The 15,173-nt window shown below is 33.6% G+C and overlaps 14 non-coding genes across 14 annotated transcripts; all 14 read left to right on the top strand.

Annotated features, from left to right (window-relative positions):
• Positions 1 to 612: 612 nt before the first annotated feature.
• Positions 613 to 695, top strand: TRNAL-CAG (transfer RNA leucine (anticodon CAG)). Its single transcript has one exon. It is a non-coding gene; the product is annotated as a tRNA-Leu (tRNA).
• A 928-nt stretch (positions 696 to 1,623) lies between these two features.
• Positions 1,624 to 1,706, top strand: TRNAL-CAG (transfer RNA leucine (anticodon CAG)). Its single transcript has one exon. It is a non-coding gene; the product is annotated as a tRNA-Leu (tRNA).
• Positions 1,707 to 3,645: 1,939 nt separating this feature from the next.
• Positions 3,646 to 3,728, top strand: TRNAL-CAG (transfer RNA leucine (anticodon CAG)). The gene has a single exon. It is a non-coding gene; the product is annotated as a tRNA-Leu (tRNA).
• Positions 3,729 to 4,656: 928 nt separating this feature from the next.
• TRNAL-CAG (transfer RNA leucine (anticodon CAG)) lies at positions 4,657 to 4,739 on the top strand. Its single transcript has one exon. It is a non-coding gene; the product is annotated as a tRNA-Leu (tRNA).
• Positions 4,740 to 5,667: 928 nt separating this feature from the next.
• Positions 5,668 to 5,750, top strand: TRNAL-CAG (transfer RNA leucine (anticodon CAG)). Its single transcript has one exon. It is a non-coding gene; the product is annotated as a tRNA-Leu (tRNA).
• A 928-nt stretch (positions 5,751 to 6,678) lies between these two features.
• TRNAL-CAG (transfer RNA leucine (anticodon CAG)) lies at positions 6,679 to 6,761 on the top strand. The gene has a single exon. It is a non-coding gene; the product is annotated as a tRNA-Leu (tRNA).
• A 928-nt stretch (positions 6,762 to 7,689) lies between these two features.
• TRNAL-CAG (transfer RNA leucine (anticodon CAG)) lies at positions 7,690 to 7,772 on the top strand. The gene has a single exon. It is a non-coding gene; the product is annotated as a tRNA-Leu (tRNA).
• Positions 7,773 to 8,700: 928 nt separating this feature from the next.
• On the top strand, positions 8,701 to 8,783 carry TRNAL-CAG (transfer RNA leucine (anticodon CAG)). The gene has a single exon. It is a non-coding gene; the product is annotated as a tRNA-Leu (tRNA).
• A 928-nt stretch (positions 8,784 to 9,711) lies between these two features.
• Positions 9,712 to 9,794, top strand: TRNAL-CAG (transfer RNA leucine (anticodon CAG)). Its single transcript has one exon. It is a non-coding gene; the product is annotated as a tRNA-Leu (tRNA).
• A 927-nt stretch (positions 9,795 to 10,721) lies between these two features.
• Positions 10,722 to 10,804, top strand: TRNAL-CAG (transfer RNA leucine (anticodon CAG)). The gene has a single exon. It is a non-coding gene; the product is annotated as a tRNA-Leu (tRNA).
• A 928-nt stretch (positions 10,805 to 11,732) lies between these two features.
• On the top strand, positions 11,733 to 11,815 carry TRNAL-CAG (transfer RNA leucine (anticodon CAG)). Its single transcript has one exon. It is a non-coding gene; the product is annotated as a tRNA-Leu (tRNA).
• A 928-nt stretch (positions 11,816 to 12,743) lies between these two features.
• TRNAL-CAG (transfer RNA leucine (anticodon CAG)) lies at positions 12,744 to 12,826 on the top strand. The gene has a single exon. It is a non-coding gene; the product is annotated as a tRNA-Leu (tRNA).
• Positions 12,827 to 13,754: 928 nt separating this feature from the next.
• TRNAP-CGG (transfer RNA proline (anticodon CGG)) lies at positions 13,755 to 13,837 on the top strand. Its single transcript has one exon. It is a non-coding gene; the product is annotated as a tRNA-Pro (tRNA).
• A 928-nt stretch (positions 13,838 to 14,765) lies between these two features.
• TRNAL-CAG (transfer RNA leucine (anticodon CAG)) lies at positions 14,766 to 14,848 on the top strand. Its single transcript has one exon. It is a non-coding gene; the product is annotated as a tRNA-Leu (tRNA).
• The last annotated feature ends 325 nt before the right edge of the window (positions 14,849 to 15,173 follow it).

The following is a 15,173-nucleotide window of genomic DNA, read 5'->3' as shown; positions in this document are numbered from 1 at the left end:
TCTTTTAAGCCAGTGGTCATGAACACAAACCCTACTTGTACACTCCTTCATAGCATCCAATCAAGGCCATAAGCCAATATCATTAGCCAGTTCTTGGAAAGTTCATAAATGTCTTTTCTATGGTGAGTGAAAATCCACAAGACAACAAATTCTAGACACTTGGAATCCAATCCTGAATAGAGCAAAAAAAATAATTACCGCATTTTTCCTTGGCATTCTATGAATTAGAAAAATAGATACTGCACATCCCCTTTTCAATGTATTTTGGAAACTGCCACATTTGGAGTAATGATTTTCTTTCAATGCAGCTCTCAATCAATCAATACAAAATTCAGGCATTAATTGTAGAGCATGTGAAGATGTTATTTGTGTCAAGCATTTTCTCAAATATTTGGAAAATCCTAAACTATAGGTAATTCCGTGTTAATGTTATTTTTACAATATCTTTTTGATTTATCCAACCTTAAGCATCTTTGAAAAATAATTGAAAAAGCAATTTATTACTAATATTTGAATCAATAGTTTCAACAGCAGCATGGACATTGCACCTTTGAAAAAGTAGTTTTGGTTAATTAGTTTTATCCAATTTTTATGAAACGTAGTTTTTTATGTGTCAGGATGGCCGAGCGGTCTAAGGCGCTGCGTTCAGGTCGCAGTCTCCTCTGGAGGCGTGGGTTCAAATCCCACTTCTGACAGTGTTCTTCCTTTTCGTCTTTGTTCTACAATGTCTCTTCCTTGTTGCTTGTGAAGAGAAATACTTAAGATATTCACTGCAAATCTGTTTCACAAACCACTTTGAAGAATAATCAACCTTCCATTATTTCTGCTTTATATCAATCAAAGAAAATGTTGCAATCTTTCCTAAAAATATGGACTTAAATACTACTTCAGACATCAATATTATATGTATTTTTTTCTTTGGTCAACATTTTTTCATATACTGAGTTTGCAAAATAAAATATCCCCCAACTTCTGAATCAGGGCTCCATAACTCAGGAGTAAGAACACTGCTCTTTTAAGCCAGTGGTCATGAACACAAACCCTACTTGTACACTCCTTCATAGCATCCAATCAAGGCCATAAGCCAATATCATTAGCCAGTTCTTGGAAAGTTCATAAATGTCTTTTCTATGGTGAGTGAAAATCCACAAGACAACAAATTCTAGAAACTTGGAATCCAATCCTGAATAGAGCAAAAAAAATAATTACCGCATTTTTCCTTGGCATTCTATGAATTAGAAAAATAGATACTGCTCAACCCCTTTTCAATGTATTTTGGAAACTGCCACATTTGGAGTAATGATTTTCTTTCAATGCAGCTCTCAATCAATCAATCCAAAATTCAGGCATTAATTGTAGAGCATGTGAAGATGTTATTTGTATCAAGCATTTTCTCAAATATTTGGAAAATCCTAAACTATAGGTAATTCCGTGTTAATGTTATTTTTACAATATCTTTTTGATTTATCCAACCTTAAGCATCTTTGAAAAATAATTGAAAAAGCAATTTATTACTAATATTTGAATCAATAGTTTCAACAGCAGCATGGACATTGCACCTTTGAAAAAGTAGTTTTGGTTAATTAGTTTTATCCAATTTTTATGAAACGTAGTTTTTTATGTGTCAGGATGGCCGAGCGGTCTAAGGCGCTGCGTTCAGGTCGCAGTCTCCTCTGGAGGCGTGGGTTCAAATCCCACTTCTGACAGTGTTCTTCCTTTTCTTCTTTGGTCTACAATGTCTCTTCCTTGTTGCTTGTGAAGAGAAATACTTAAGATATTCACTGCAAATCTGTTTCACAAACTACTTTGAAGAATAATCAACCTTCCATTATTTCTGCTTTATATCAATCAAAGAAAATGTTGCAATCTTTCCTAAAAATATGGACTTAATTACTACTTCAGACATCAATATTATATGTATTTTTTTCTTTGGTCAACATTTTTTCATATACTGAGTTTGCAAAATAAAATATCCCCCAACTTCTGAATCAGGGCTCCATATCTCAGGAGTAAGAACACTGCTCTTTTAAGCCAGTGGTCATGAACACAAACCCTACTTGTACACTCCTTCATAGCATCCAATCAAGGCCATAAGCCAATATCATTAGCCAGTTCTTGGAAAGTTCATAAATGTCTTTTCTATGGTGAGTGAAAATCCACAAGACAACAAATTCTAGACACTTGGAATCCAATCCTGAATAGAGCAAAAAAAATAATTACCGCATTTTTCCTTGGCATTCTATGAATTAGAAAAATAGATACTGCACAACCCCTTTTCAATGTATTTTGGAAACTGCCACATTTGGAGTAATGATTTTCTTTCAATGCAGCTCTCAATCAATCAATACAAAATTCAGGCATTATTTGTAGAGCATGTGAAGATGTTATTTGTATCAAGCATTTTCTCAAATATTTGGAAAATCCTAAACTATAGTTAATTCCGTGTTAATGTTATTTTTACAATATCTTTTTGATTTATCCAACTTTAAGCATCTTTGAAAAATAATTGAAAAAGCAATTTATTACTAATATTTGAATCAATAGTTTCAACAGCAGCATGGACATTGCACCTTTGAAAAAGTAATTTTGGTTAATTAGTTTTATCCAATTTTTATGAAACTTAGTTTTTTATGTGTCAGGATGGCCGAGCGGTCTAAGGCGCTGCGTTCAGGTCGCAGTCTCCTCTGGAAGCATGGGTTCAAATTAGACTTCTGACAGTGTTCTTCCTTTTCTTCTTTGTTCTACAATGTCTCTTCCTTGTTGCTTGTGAAGAGAAATACTTAAGATATTCACTGCAAATCTGTTTCACAAACCACTTTGAAGAATAATCAACCTTCCATTATTTCTGCTTTATATCAATCAAAGAAAATGTTGCAATCTTTCCTAAAAATATGGACTTAAATACTACTTCAGACATCAATATTATATGTATTTTTTTCTTTGGTCAACATTTTTTCATATACTGAGTTTGCAAAATAAAATATCCCCCAACTTCTGAATCAGGGCTCCATATCTCAGGAGTAAGAACACTGCTCTTTTAAGCCAGTGGTCATGAACACAAACCCTACTTGTACACTCCTTCATAGCATCCAATCAAGGCCATAAGCCAATATCATTAGCCAGTTCTTGGAAAGTTCATAAATGTCTTTTCTATGGTGAGTGAAAATCCACAAGACAACAAATTCTAGAAACTTGGAATCCAATCCTGAATAGAGCAAAAAAAATAATTACCGCATTTTTCCTTGGCATTCTATGAATTAGAAAAATAGATACTGCTCAACCCCTTTTCAATGTATTTTGGAAACTGCCACATTTGGAGTAATGATTTTCTTTCAATGCAGCTCTCAATCAATCAATCCAAAATTCAGGCATTAATTGTAGAGCATGGGAAGATGTTATTTGTATCAAGCATTTTCTCAAATATTTGGAAAATCCTAAACTATAGGTAATTCCGTGTTAATGTTATTTTTACAATATCTTTTTGATTTATCCAACTTTAAGCATCTTTGAAAAATAATTGAAAAAGCAATTTATTACTAATATTTGAATCAATAGTTTCAACAGCAGCATGGACATTGCACCTTTGAAAAAGTAGTTTTGGTTAATTAGTTTTATCCAATTTTTATGAAACTTAGTTTTTTATGTGTCAGGATGGCCGAGCGGTCTAAGGCGCTGCGTTCAGGTCGCAGTCTCCTCTGGAGGCGTGGGTTCAAATCCCACTTCTGACAGTGTTCTTCCTTTTCTTCTTTGTTCTACAATGTCTCTTCCTTGTTGCTTGTGAAGAGAAATACTTAAGATATTCACTGCAAATCTGTTTCACAAACCACTTTGAAGAATAATCAACCTTCCATTATTTCTGCTTTATATCAATCAAAGAAAATGTTGCAATCTTCCCTAAAAATATGGACTTAAATACTACTTCAGACATCAATATTATATGTATTTTTTTCTTTGGTCAACATTTTTTCATATACTGAGTTTGCAAAATAAAATATCCCCCAACTTCTGAATCAGGGCTCCATATCTCAGGAGTAAGAACACTGCTCTTTTAAGCCAGTGGTGTTGAACACAAACCCTACTTGTACACTCCTTCATAGCATCCAATCAAGGCCATAAGCCAATATCATTAGCCAGTTCTTGGAAAGTTCATAAATGTCTTTTCTATGGTGAGTAAAAATCCACAAGACAACAAATTCTAGACACTTGGAATCCAATCCTGAATAGAGCAAAAAAAATAATTACCGCATTTTTCCTTGGCATTCTATGAATTAGAAAAATAGATACTGCACATCCCCTTTTCAATGTATTTTGGAAACTGCCACATTTGGAGTAATGATTTTCTTTCAATGCAGCTCTCAATCAATCAATACAAAATTCAGGCATTAATTGTAGAGCATGTGAAGATGTTATTTGTATCAAGCATTTTCTCAAATATTTGGAAAATCCTAAACTATAGTTAATTCCGTGTTAATGTTATTTTTACAATATCTTTTTGATTTATCCAACTTTAAGCATCTTTGAAAAATAATTGAAAAAGCAATTTATTACTAATATTTGAATCAATAGTTTCAACAGCAGCATGGACATTGCACCTTTGAAAAAGTAGTTTTGGTTAATTAGTTTTATCCAATTTTTATGAAACGTAGTTTTTTATGTGTCAGGATGGCCGAGCGGTCTAAGGTGCTGCGTTCAGGTCGCAGTCTCCTCTGGAGGCATGGGTTCAAATCCCACTTCTGACAGTGTTCTTCCTTTTCTTCTTTGTTCTACAATGTCTCTTCCTTGTTGCTTGTGAAGAGAAATACTTAAGATATTCACTGCAAATCTGTTTCACAAACCACTTTGAAGAATAATCAACCTTCCATTATTTCTGCTTTATATCAATCAAAGAAAATGTTGCAATCTTCCCTAAAAATATGGACTTAAATACTACTTCAGACATCAATATTATATGTATTTTTTTCTTTGGTCAACATTTTTTCATATACTGAGTTTGCAAAATAAAATATCCCCCAACTTCTGAATCAGGGCTCCATATCTCAGGAGTAAGAACACTGCTCTTTTAAGCCAGTGGTGTTGAACACAAACCCTACTTGTACACTCCTTCATAGCATCCAATCAAGGCCATAAGCCAATATCATTAGCCAGTTCTTGGAAAGTTCATAAATGTCTTTTCTATGGTGAGTGAAAATCCACAAGACAACAAATTCTAGACACTTGGAATCCAATCCTGAATAGAGCAAAAAAAATAATTACCGCATTTTTCCTTGGCATTCTATGAATTAGAAAAATAGATACTGCACATCCCATTTTCAATGTATTTTGGAAACTGCCACATTTGGAGTAATGATTTTCTTTCAATGCAGCTCTCAATCAATCAATACAAAATTCAGGCATTAATTGTAGAGCATGTGAAGATGTTATTTGTGTCAAGCATTTTCTCAAATATTTGGAAAATCCTAAACTATAGGTAATTCCGTGTTAATGTTATTTTTACAATATCTTTTTGATTTATCCAACCTTAAGCATCTTTGAAAAATAATTGAAAAAGCAATTTATTACTAATATTTGAATCAATAGTTTCAACAGCAGCATGGACATTGCACCTTTGAAAAAGTAGTTTTGGTTAATTAGTTTTATCCAATTTTTATGAAACTTAGTTTTTTATGTGTCAGGATGGCCGAGCGGTCTAAGGCGCTGCGTTCAGGTCGCAGTCTCCTCTGGAGGCGTGGGTTCAAATCCCACTTCTGACAGTGTTCTTCCTTTTCGTCTTTGTTCTACAATGTCTCTTCCTTGTTGCTTGTGAAGAGAAATACTTAAGATATTCACTGCAAATCTGTTTCACAAACTACTTTGAAGAATAATCAACCTTCCATTATTTCTGCTTTATATCAATCAAAGAAAATGTTGCAATCTTCCCTAAAAATATGGACTTAAATACTACTTCAGACATCAATATTATATGTATTTTTTTCTTTGGTCAACATTTTTTCATATACTGAGTTTGCAAAATAAAATATTCCCCAACTTCTGAATCAGGGCTCCATATCTCAGGAGTAAGAACACTGCTCTTTTAAGCCAGTGGTGTTGAACACAAACCCTACTTGTACACTCCTTCATAGCATCCAATCAAGGCCATAAGCCAATATCATTAGCCAGTTCTTGGAAAGTTCATAAATGTCTTTTCTATGGTGAGTGAAAATCCACAAGACAACAAATTCTAGACACTTGGAATCCAATCCTGAATAGAGCAAAAAAAATAATTACCGCATTTTTCCTTGGCATTCTATGAATTAGAAAAATAGATACTGCACATCCCCTTTTCAATGTATTTTGGAAACTGCCACATTTGGAGTAATGATTTTCTTTCAATGCAGCTCTCAATCAATCAATACAAAATTCAGGCATTAATTGTAGAGCATGTGAAGATGTTATTTGTGTCAAGCATTTTCTCAAATATTTGGAAAATCCTAAACTATAGGTAATTCCGTGTTAATGTTATTTTTACAATATCTTTTTGATTTATCCAACCTTAAGCATCTTTGAAAAATAATTGAAAAAGCAATTTATTACTAATATTTGAATCAATAGTTTCAACAGCAGCATGGACATTGCACCTTTGAAAAAGTAGTTTTGGTTAATTAGTTTTATCCAATTTTTATGAAACTTAGTTTTTTATGTGTCAGGATGGCCGAGCGGTCTAAGGCGCTGCGTTCAGGTCGCAGTCTCCTCTGGAGGCGTGGGTTCAAATCCCACTTCTGACAGTGTTCTTCCTTTTCGTCTTTGTTCTACAATGTCTCTTCCTTGTTGCTTGTGAAGAGAAATACTTAAGATATTCACTGCAAATCTGTTTCACAAACCACTTTGAAGAATAATCAACCTTCCATTATTTCTGCTTTATATCAATCAAAGAAAATGTTGCAATCTTCCCTAAAAATATGGACTTAAATACTACTTCAGACATCAATATTATATGTATTTTTTTCTTTGGTCAACATTTTTTCATATACTGAGTTTGCAAAATAAAATATCCCCCAACTTCTGAATCAGGGCTCCATATCTCAGGAGTAAGAACACTGCTCTTTTAAGCCAGTGGTGTTGAACACAAACCCTACTTGTACACTCCTTCATAGCATCCAATCAAGGCCATAAGCCAATATCATTAGCCAGTTCTTGGAAAGTTCATAAATGTCTTTTCTATGGTGAGTGAAAATCCACAAGACAACAAATTCTAGACACTTGGAATCCAATCCTGAATAGAGCAAAAAAAATAATTACCGCATTTTTCCTTGGCATTCTATGAATTAGAAAAATAGATACTGCACATCCCCTTTTCAATGTATTTTGGAAACTGCCACATTTGGAGTAATGATTTTCTTTCAATGCAGCTCTCAATCAATCAATACAAAATTCAGGCATTAATTGTAGAGCATGTGAAGATGTTATTTGTGTCAAGCATTTTCTCAAATATTTGGAAAATCCTAAACTATAGGTAATTCCGTGTTAATGTTATTTTTACAATATCTTTTTGATTTATCCAACCTTAAGCATCTTTGAAAAATAATTGAAAAAGCAATTTATTACTAATATTTGAATCAATAGTTTCAACAGCAGCATGGACATTGCACCTTTGAAAAAGTAGTTTTGGTTAATTAGTTTTATCCAATTTTTATGAAACTTAGTTTTTTATGTGTCAGGATGGCCGAGCGGTCTAAGGCGCTGCGTTCAGGTCGCAGTCTCCTCTGGAGGCGTGGGTTCAAATCCCACTTCTGACAGTGTTCTTCCTTTTCGTCTTTGTTCTACAATGTCTCTTCCTTGTTGCTTGTGAAGAGAAATACTTAAGATATTCACTGCAAATCTGTTTCACAAACCACTTTGAAGAATAATCAACCTTCCATTATTTCTGCTTTATATCAATCAAAGAAAATGTTGCAATCTTCCCTAAAAATATGGACTTAAATACTACTTCAGACATCAATATTATATGTATTTTTTTCTTTGGTCAACATTTTTTCATATACTGAGTTTGCAAAATAAAATATCCCCCAACTTCTGAATCAGGGCTCCATATCTCAGGAGTAAGAACACTGCTCTTTTAAGCCAGTGGTGTTGAACACAAACCCTACTTGTACACTCCTTCATAGCATCCAATCAAGGCCATAAGCCAATATCATTAGCCAGTTCTTGGAAAGTTCATAAATGTCTTTTCTATGGTGAGTGAAAATCCACAAGACAACAAATTCTAGACACTTGGAATCCAATCCTGAATAGAGCAAAAAAAATAATTACCGCATTTTTCCTTGGCATTCTATGAATTAGAAAAATAGATACTGCACATCCCCTTTTCAATGTATTTTGGAAACTGCCACATTTGGAGTAATGATTTTCTTTCAATGCAGCTCTCAATCAATCAATACAAAATTCAGGCATTAATTGTAGAGCATGTGAAGATGTTATTTGTGTCAAGCATTTTCTCAAATATTTGGAAAATCCTAAACTATAGGTAATTCCGTGTTAATGTTATTTTTACAATATCTTTTTGATTTATCCAACCTTAAGCATCTTTGAAAAATAATTGAAAAAGCAATTTATTACTAATATTTGAATCAATAGTTTCAACAGCAGCATGGACATTGCACCTTTGAAAAAGTAGTTTTGGTTAATTAGTTTTATCCAATTTTTATGAAACGTAGTTTTTTATGTGTCAGGATGGCCGAGCGGTCTAAGGCGCTGCGTTCAGGTCGCAGTCTCCTCTGGAGGCGTGGGTTCAAATCCCACTTCTGACAGTGTTCTTCCTTTTCGTCTTTGTTCTACAATGTCTCTTCCTTGTTGCTTGTGAAGAGAAATACTTAAGATATTCACTGCAAATCTGTTTCACAAACCACTTTGAAGAATAATCAACCTTCCATTATTTCTGCTTTATATCAATCAAAGAAAATGTTGCAATCTTCCCTAAAAATATGGACTTAAATACTACTTCAGACATCAATATTATATGTATTTTTTTCTTTGGTCAACATTTTTTCATATACTGAGTTTGCAAAATAAAATATCCCCCAACTTCTGAATCAGGGCTCCATATCTCAGGAGTAAGAACACTGCTCTTTTAAGCCAGTGGTGTTGAACACAAACCCTACTTGTACACTCCTTCATAGCATCCAATCAAGGCCATAAGCCAATATCATTAGCCAGTTCTTGGAAAGTTCATAAATGTCTTTTCTATGGTGAGTGAAAATCCACAAGACAACAAATTCTAGACACTTGGAATCCAATCCTGAATAGAGCAAAAAAAATAATTACCGCATTTTTCCTTGGCATTCTATGAATTAGAAAAATAGATACTGCACATCCCCTTTTCAATGTATTTTGGAAACTGCCACATTTGGAGTAATGATTTTCTTTCAATGCAGCTCTCAATCAATCAATACAAAATTCAGGCATTAATTGTAGAGCATGTGAAGATGTTATTTGTGTCAAGCATTTTCTCAAATATTTGGAAAATCCTAAACTATAGGTAATTCCGTGTTAATGTTATTTTTACAATATCTTTTTGATTTATCCAACCTTAAGCATCTTTGAAAAATAATTGAAAAAGCAATTTATTACTAATATTTGAATCAATAGTTTCAACAGCAGCATGGACATTGCACCTTTGAAAAAGTAGTTTTGGTTAATTAGTTTTATCCAATTTTTATGAAACTTAGTTTTTTATGTGTCAGGATGGCCGAGCGGTCTAAGGCGCTGCGTTCAGGTCGCAGTCTCCTCTGGAGGCGTGGGTTCAAATCCCACTTCTGACAGTGTTCTTCCTTTTCGTCTTTGTTCTACAATGTCTCTTCCTTGTTGCTTGTGAAGAGAAATACTTAAGATATTCACTGCAAATCTGTTTCACAAACTACTTTGAAGAATAATCAACCTTCCATTATTTCTGCTTTATATCAATCAAAGAAAATGTTGCAATCTTCCCTAAAAATATGGACTTAAATACTACTTCAGACATCAATATTATATGTATTTTTTTCTTTGGTCAACATTTTTTCATATACTGAGTTTGCAAAATAAAATATTCCCCAACTTCTGAATCAGGGCTCCATATCTCAGGAGTAAGAACACTGCTCTTTTAAGCCAGTGGTGTTGAACACAAACCCTACTTGTACACTCCTTCATAGCATCCAATCAAGGCCATAAGCCAATATCATTAGCCAGTTCTTGGAAAGTTCATAAATGTCTTTTCTATGGTGAGTGAAAATCCACAAGACAACAAATTCTAGACACTTGGAATCCAATCCTGAATAGAGCAAAAAAAATAATTACCGCATTTTTCCTTGGCATTCTATGAATTAGAAAAATAGATACTGCACATCCCCTTTTCAATGTATTTTGGAAACTGCCACATTTGGAGTAATGATTTTCTTTCAATGCAGCTCTCAATCAATCAATACAAAATTCAGGCATTAATTGTAGAGCATGTGAAGATGTTATTTGTGTCAAGCATTTTCTCAAATATTTGGAAAATCCTAAACTATAGGTAATTCCGTGTTAATGTTATTTTTACAATATCTTTTGATTTATCCAACCTTAAGCATCTTTGAAAAATAATTGAAAAAGCAATTTATTACTAATATTTGAATCAATAGTTTCAACAGCAGCATGGACATTGCACCTTTGAAAAAGTAGTTTTGGTTAATTAGTTTTATCCAATTTTTATGAAACTTAGTTTTTTATGTGTCAGGATGGCCGAGCGGTCTAAGGCGCTGCGTTCAGGTCGCAGTCTCCTCTGGAGGCGTGGGTTCAAATCCCACTTCTGACAGTGTTCTTCCTTTTCGTCTTTGTTCTACAATGTCTCTTCCTTGTTGCTTGTGAAGAGAAATACTTAAGATATTCACTGCAAATCTGTTTCACAAACCACTTTGAAGAATAATCAACCTTCCATTATTTCTGCTTTATATCAATCAAAGAAAATGTTGCAATCTTCCCTAAAAATATGGACTTAAATACTACTTCAGACATCAATATTATATGTATTTTTTTCTTTGGTCAACATTTTTTCATATACTGAGTTTGCAAAATAAAATATCCCCCAACTTCTGAATCAGGGCTCCATATCTCAGGAGTAAGAACACTGCTCTTTTAAGCCAGTGGTGTTGAACACAAACCCTACTTGTACACTCCTTCATAGCATCCAATCAAGGCCATAAGCCAATATCATTAGCCAGTTCTTGGAAAGTTCATAAATGTCTTTTCTATGGTGAGTGAAAATCCAAAAGACAACAAATTCTAGACACTTGGAATCCAATCCTGAATAGAGCAAAAAAAATAATTACCGCATTTTTCCTTGGCATTCTATGAATTAGAAAAATAGATACTGCACATCCCCTTTTCAATGTATTTTGGAAACTGCCACATTTGGAGTAATGATTTTCTTTCAATGCAGCTCTCAATCAATCAATACAAAATTCAGGCATTAATTGTAGAGCATGTGAAGATGTTATTTGTGTCAAGCATTTTCTCAAATATTTGGAAAATCCTAAACTATAGGTAATTCCGTGTTAATGTTATTTTTACAATATCTTTTTGATTTATCCAACCTTAAGCATCTTTGAAAAATAATTGAAAAAGCAATTTATTACTAATATTTGAATCAATAGTTTCAACAGCAGCATGGACATTGCACCTTTGAAAAAGTAGTTTTGGTTAATTAGTTTTATCCAATTTTTATGAAACGTAGTTTTTTATGTGTCAGGATGGCCGAGCGGTCTAAGGCGCTGCGTTCAGGTCGCAGTCTCCTCTGGAGGCGTGGGTTCAAATCCCACTTCTGACAGTGTTCTTCCTTTTCGTCTTTGTTCTACAATGTCTCTTCCTTGTTGCTTGTGAAGAGAAATACTTAAGATATTCACTGCAAATCTGTTTCACAAACCACTTTGAAGAATAATCAACCTTCCATTATTTCTGCTTTATATCAATCAAAGAAAATGTTGCAATCTTTCCTAAAAATATGGACTTAAATACTACTTCAGACATCAATATTATATGTATTTTTTTCTTTGGTCAACATTTTTTCATATACTGATTTTGCAAAATAAAATATCCCCCAACTTCTGAATCAGGGCTCCATATCTCAGGAGTAAGAACACTGCTCTTTTAAGCCAGTGGTCATGAACACAAACCCTACTTGTACACTCCTTCATAGCATCCAATCAAGGCCATAAGCCAATATCATTAGCCAGTTCTTGGAAAGTTCATAAATGTCTTTTCTATGGTGAGTGAAAATCCACAAGACAACAAATTCTAGAAACTTGGAATCCAATCCTGAATAGAGCAAAAAAAATAATTACCGCATTTTTCCTTGGCATTCTATGAATTAGAAAAATAGATACTGCTCAACCCCTTTTCAATGTATTTTGGAAACTGCCACATTTGGAGTAATGATTTTCTTTCAATGCAGCTCTCAATCAATCAATCCAAAATTCAGGCATTAATTGTAGAGCATGTGAAGATGTTATTTGTATCAAGCATTTTCTCAAATATTTGGAAAATCCTAAACTATAGGTAATTCCGTGTTAATGTTATTTTTACAATATCTTTTTGATTTATCCAACCTTAAGCATCTTTGAAAAATAATTGAAAAAGCAATTTATTACTAATATTTGAATCAATAGTTTCAACAGCAGCATGGACATTGCACCTTTGAAAAAGTAGTTTTGGTTAATTAGTTTTATCCAATTTTTATGAAACGTAGTTTTTTATGTGTCAGGATGGCCGAGCGGTCTAAGGCGCTGCGTTCAGGTCGCAGTCTCCTCTGGAGGCGTGGGTTCAAATCCCACTTCTGACAGTGTTCTTCCTTTTCTTCTTTGTTCTACAATGTCTCTTCCTTGTTGCTTGTGAAGAGAAATACTTAAGATATTCACTGCAAATCTGTTTCACAAACTACTTTGAAGAATAATCAACCTTCCATTATTTCTGCTTTATATCAATCAAAGAAAATGTTGCAATCTTTCCTAAAAATATGGACTTAATTACTACTTCAGACATCAATATTATATGTATTTTTTTCTTTGGTCAACATTTTTTCATATACTGAGTTTGCAAAATAAAATATCCCCCAACTTCTGAATCAGGGCTCCATATCTCAGGAGTAAGAACACTGCTCTTTTAAGCCAGTGGTCATGAACACAAACCCTACTTGTACACTCCTTCATAGCATCCAATCAAGGCCATAAGCCAATATCATTAGCCAGTTCTTGGAAAGTTCATAAATGTCTTTTCTATGGTGAGTGAAAATCCACAAGACAACAAATTCTAGACACTTGGAATCCAATCCTGAATAGAGCAAAAAAAATAATTACCGCATTTTTCCTTGGCATTCTATGAATTAGAAAAATAGATACTGCACAACCCCTTTTCAATGTATTTTGGAAACTGCCACATTTGGAGTAATGATTTTCTTTCAATGCAGCTCTCAATCAATCAATCCAAAATTCAGGCATTAATTGTAGAGCATGTGAAGATGTTATTTGTATCAAGCATTTTCTCAAATATTTGGAAAATCCTAAACTATAGTTAATTCCGTGTTAATGTTATTTTTACAATATCTTTTTGATTTATCCAACTTTAAGCATCTTTGAAAAATAATTGAAAAAGCAATTTATTACTAATATTTGAATCAATATTTTCAACAGCAGCATGGACATTGCACCTTTGAAAAAGTAGTTTTGGTTAATTAGTTTTATCCAATTTTTATGAAACGTAGTTTTTTATGTGTCAGGATGGCCGAGCGGTCTAAGGTGCTGCGTTCGGGTCGCAGTCTCCTCTGGAGGCATGGGTTCAAATCCCACTTCTGACAGTGTTCTTCCTTTTCTTCTTTGTTCTACAATGTCTCTTCCTTGTTGCTTGTGAAGAGAAATACTTAAGATATTCACTGCAAATCTGTTTCACAAACCACTTTGAAGAATAATCAACCTTCCATTATTTCTGCTTTATATCAATCAAAGAAAATGTTGCAATCTTCCCTAAAAATATGGACTTAAATACTACTTCAGACATCAATATTATATGTATTTTTTTCTTTGGTCAACATTTTTTCATATACTGAGTTTGCAAAATAAAATATCCCCCAACTTCTGAATCAGGGCTCCATATCTCAGGAGTAAGAACACTGCTCTTTTAAGCCAGTGGTGTTGAACACAAACCCTACTTGTACACTCCTTCATAGCATCCAATCAAGGCCATAAGCCAATATCATTAGCCAGTTCTTGGAAAGTTCATAAATGTCTTTTCTATGGTGAGTGAAAATCCACAAGACAACAAATTCTAGACACTTGGAATCCAATCCTGAATAGAGCAAAAAAAATAATTACCGCATTTTTCCTTGGCATTCTATGAATTAGAAAAATAGATACTGCACATCCCCTTTTCAATGTATTTTGGAAACTGCCACATTTGGAGTAATGATTTTCTTTCAATGCAGCTCTCAATCAATCAATACAAAATTCAGGCATTAATTGTAGAGCATGTGAAGATGTTATTTGTGTCAAGCATTTTCTCAAATATTTGGAAAATCCTAAACTATAGGTAATTCCGTGTTAATGTTATTTTTACAATATCTTTTTGATTTATCCAACCTTAAGCATCTTTGAAAAATAATTGAAAAAGCAATTTATTACTAATATTTGAATCAATAGTTTCAACAGCAGCATGGACATTGCACCTTTGAAAAAGTAGTTTTGGTTAATTAGTTTTATCCAATTTTTATGAAACGTAGTTTTTTATGTGTCAGGATGGCCGAGCGGTCTAAGGCGCTGCGTTCAGGTCGCAGTCTCTTCTGGAGGCGTGGGTTCAAATCCCACTTCTGACAGTGTTCTTCCTTTTCTTCTTTGTTCTACAATGTCTCTTCCTTGTTGCTTGTGAAGAGAAATACTTAAGATATTCACTGCAAATCTGTTTCACAAACCACTTTGAAGAATAATCAACCTTCCATTATTTCTGCTTTATATCAATCAAAGAAAATGTTGCAATCTTCCCTAAAAATATGGACTTAAATACTACTTCAGACATCAATATTATATGTATTTTTTTCTTTGGTCAACATTTTTTCATATACTGAGTTTGCAAAATAAAATATTCCCCAACTTCTGAATCAGGGCTCCATATCTCAGGAGTAAGAACACTGCTCTTTTAAG

Source organism: Taudactylus pleione, unplaced genomic scaffold (genome assembly GCF_031769625.1).
Source record: "Taudactylus pleione unplaced genomic scaffold, aTauple2 ptg000177l, whole genome shotgun sequence".
NCBI lineage: Eukaryota > Metazoa > Chordata > Amphibia > Anura > Myobatrachidae > Taudactylus > Taudactylus pleione.
Note: the sequence above shows the minus strand (reverse complement) of the source record. Positions and strands in the feature narration are given on the sequence as shown.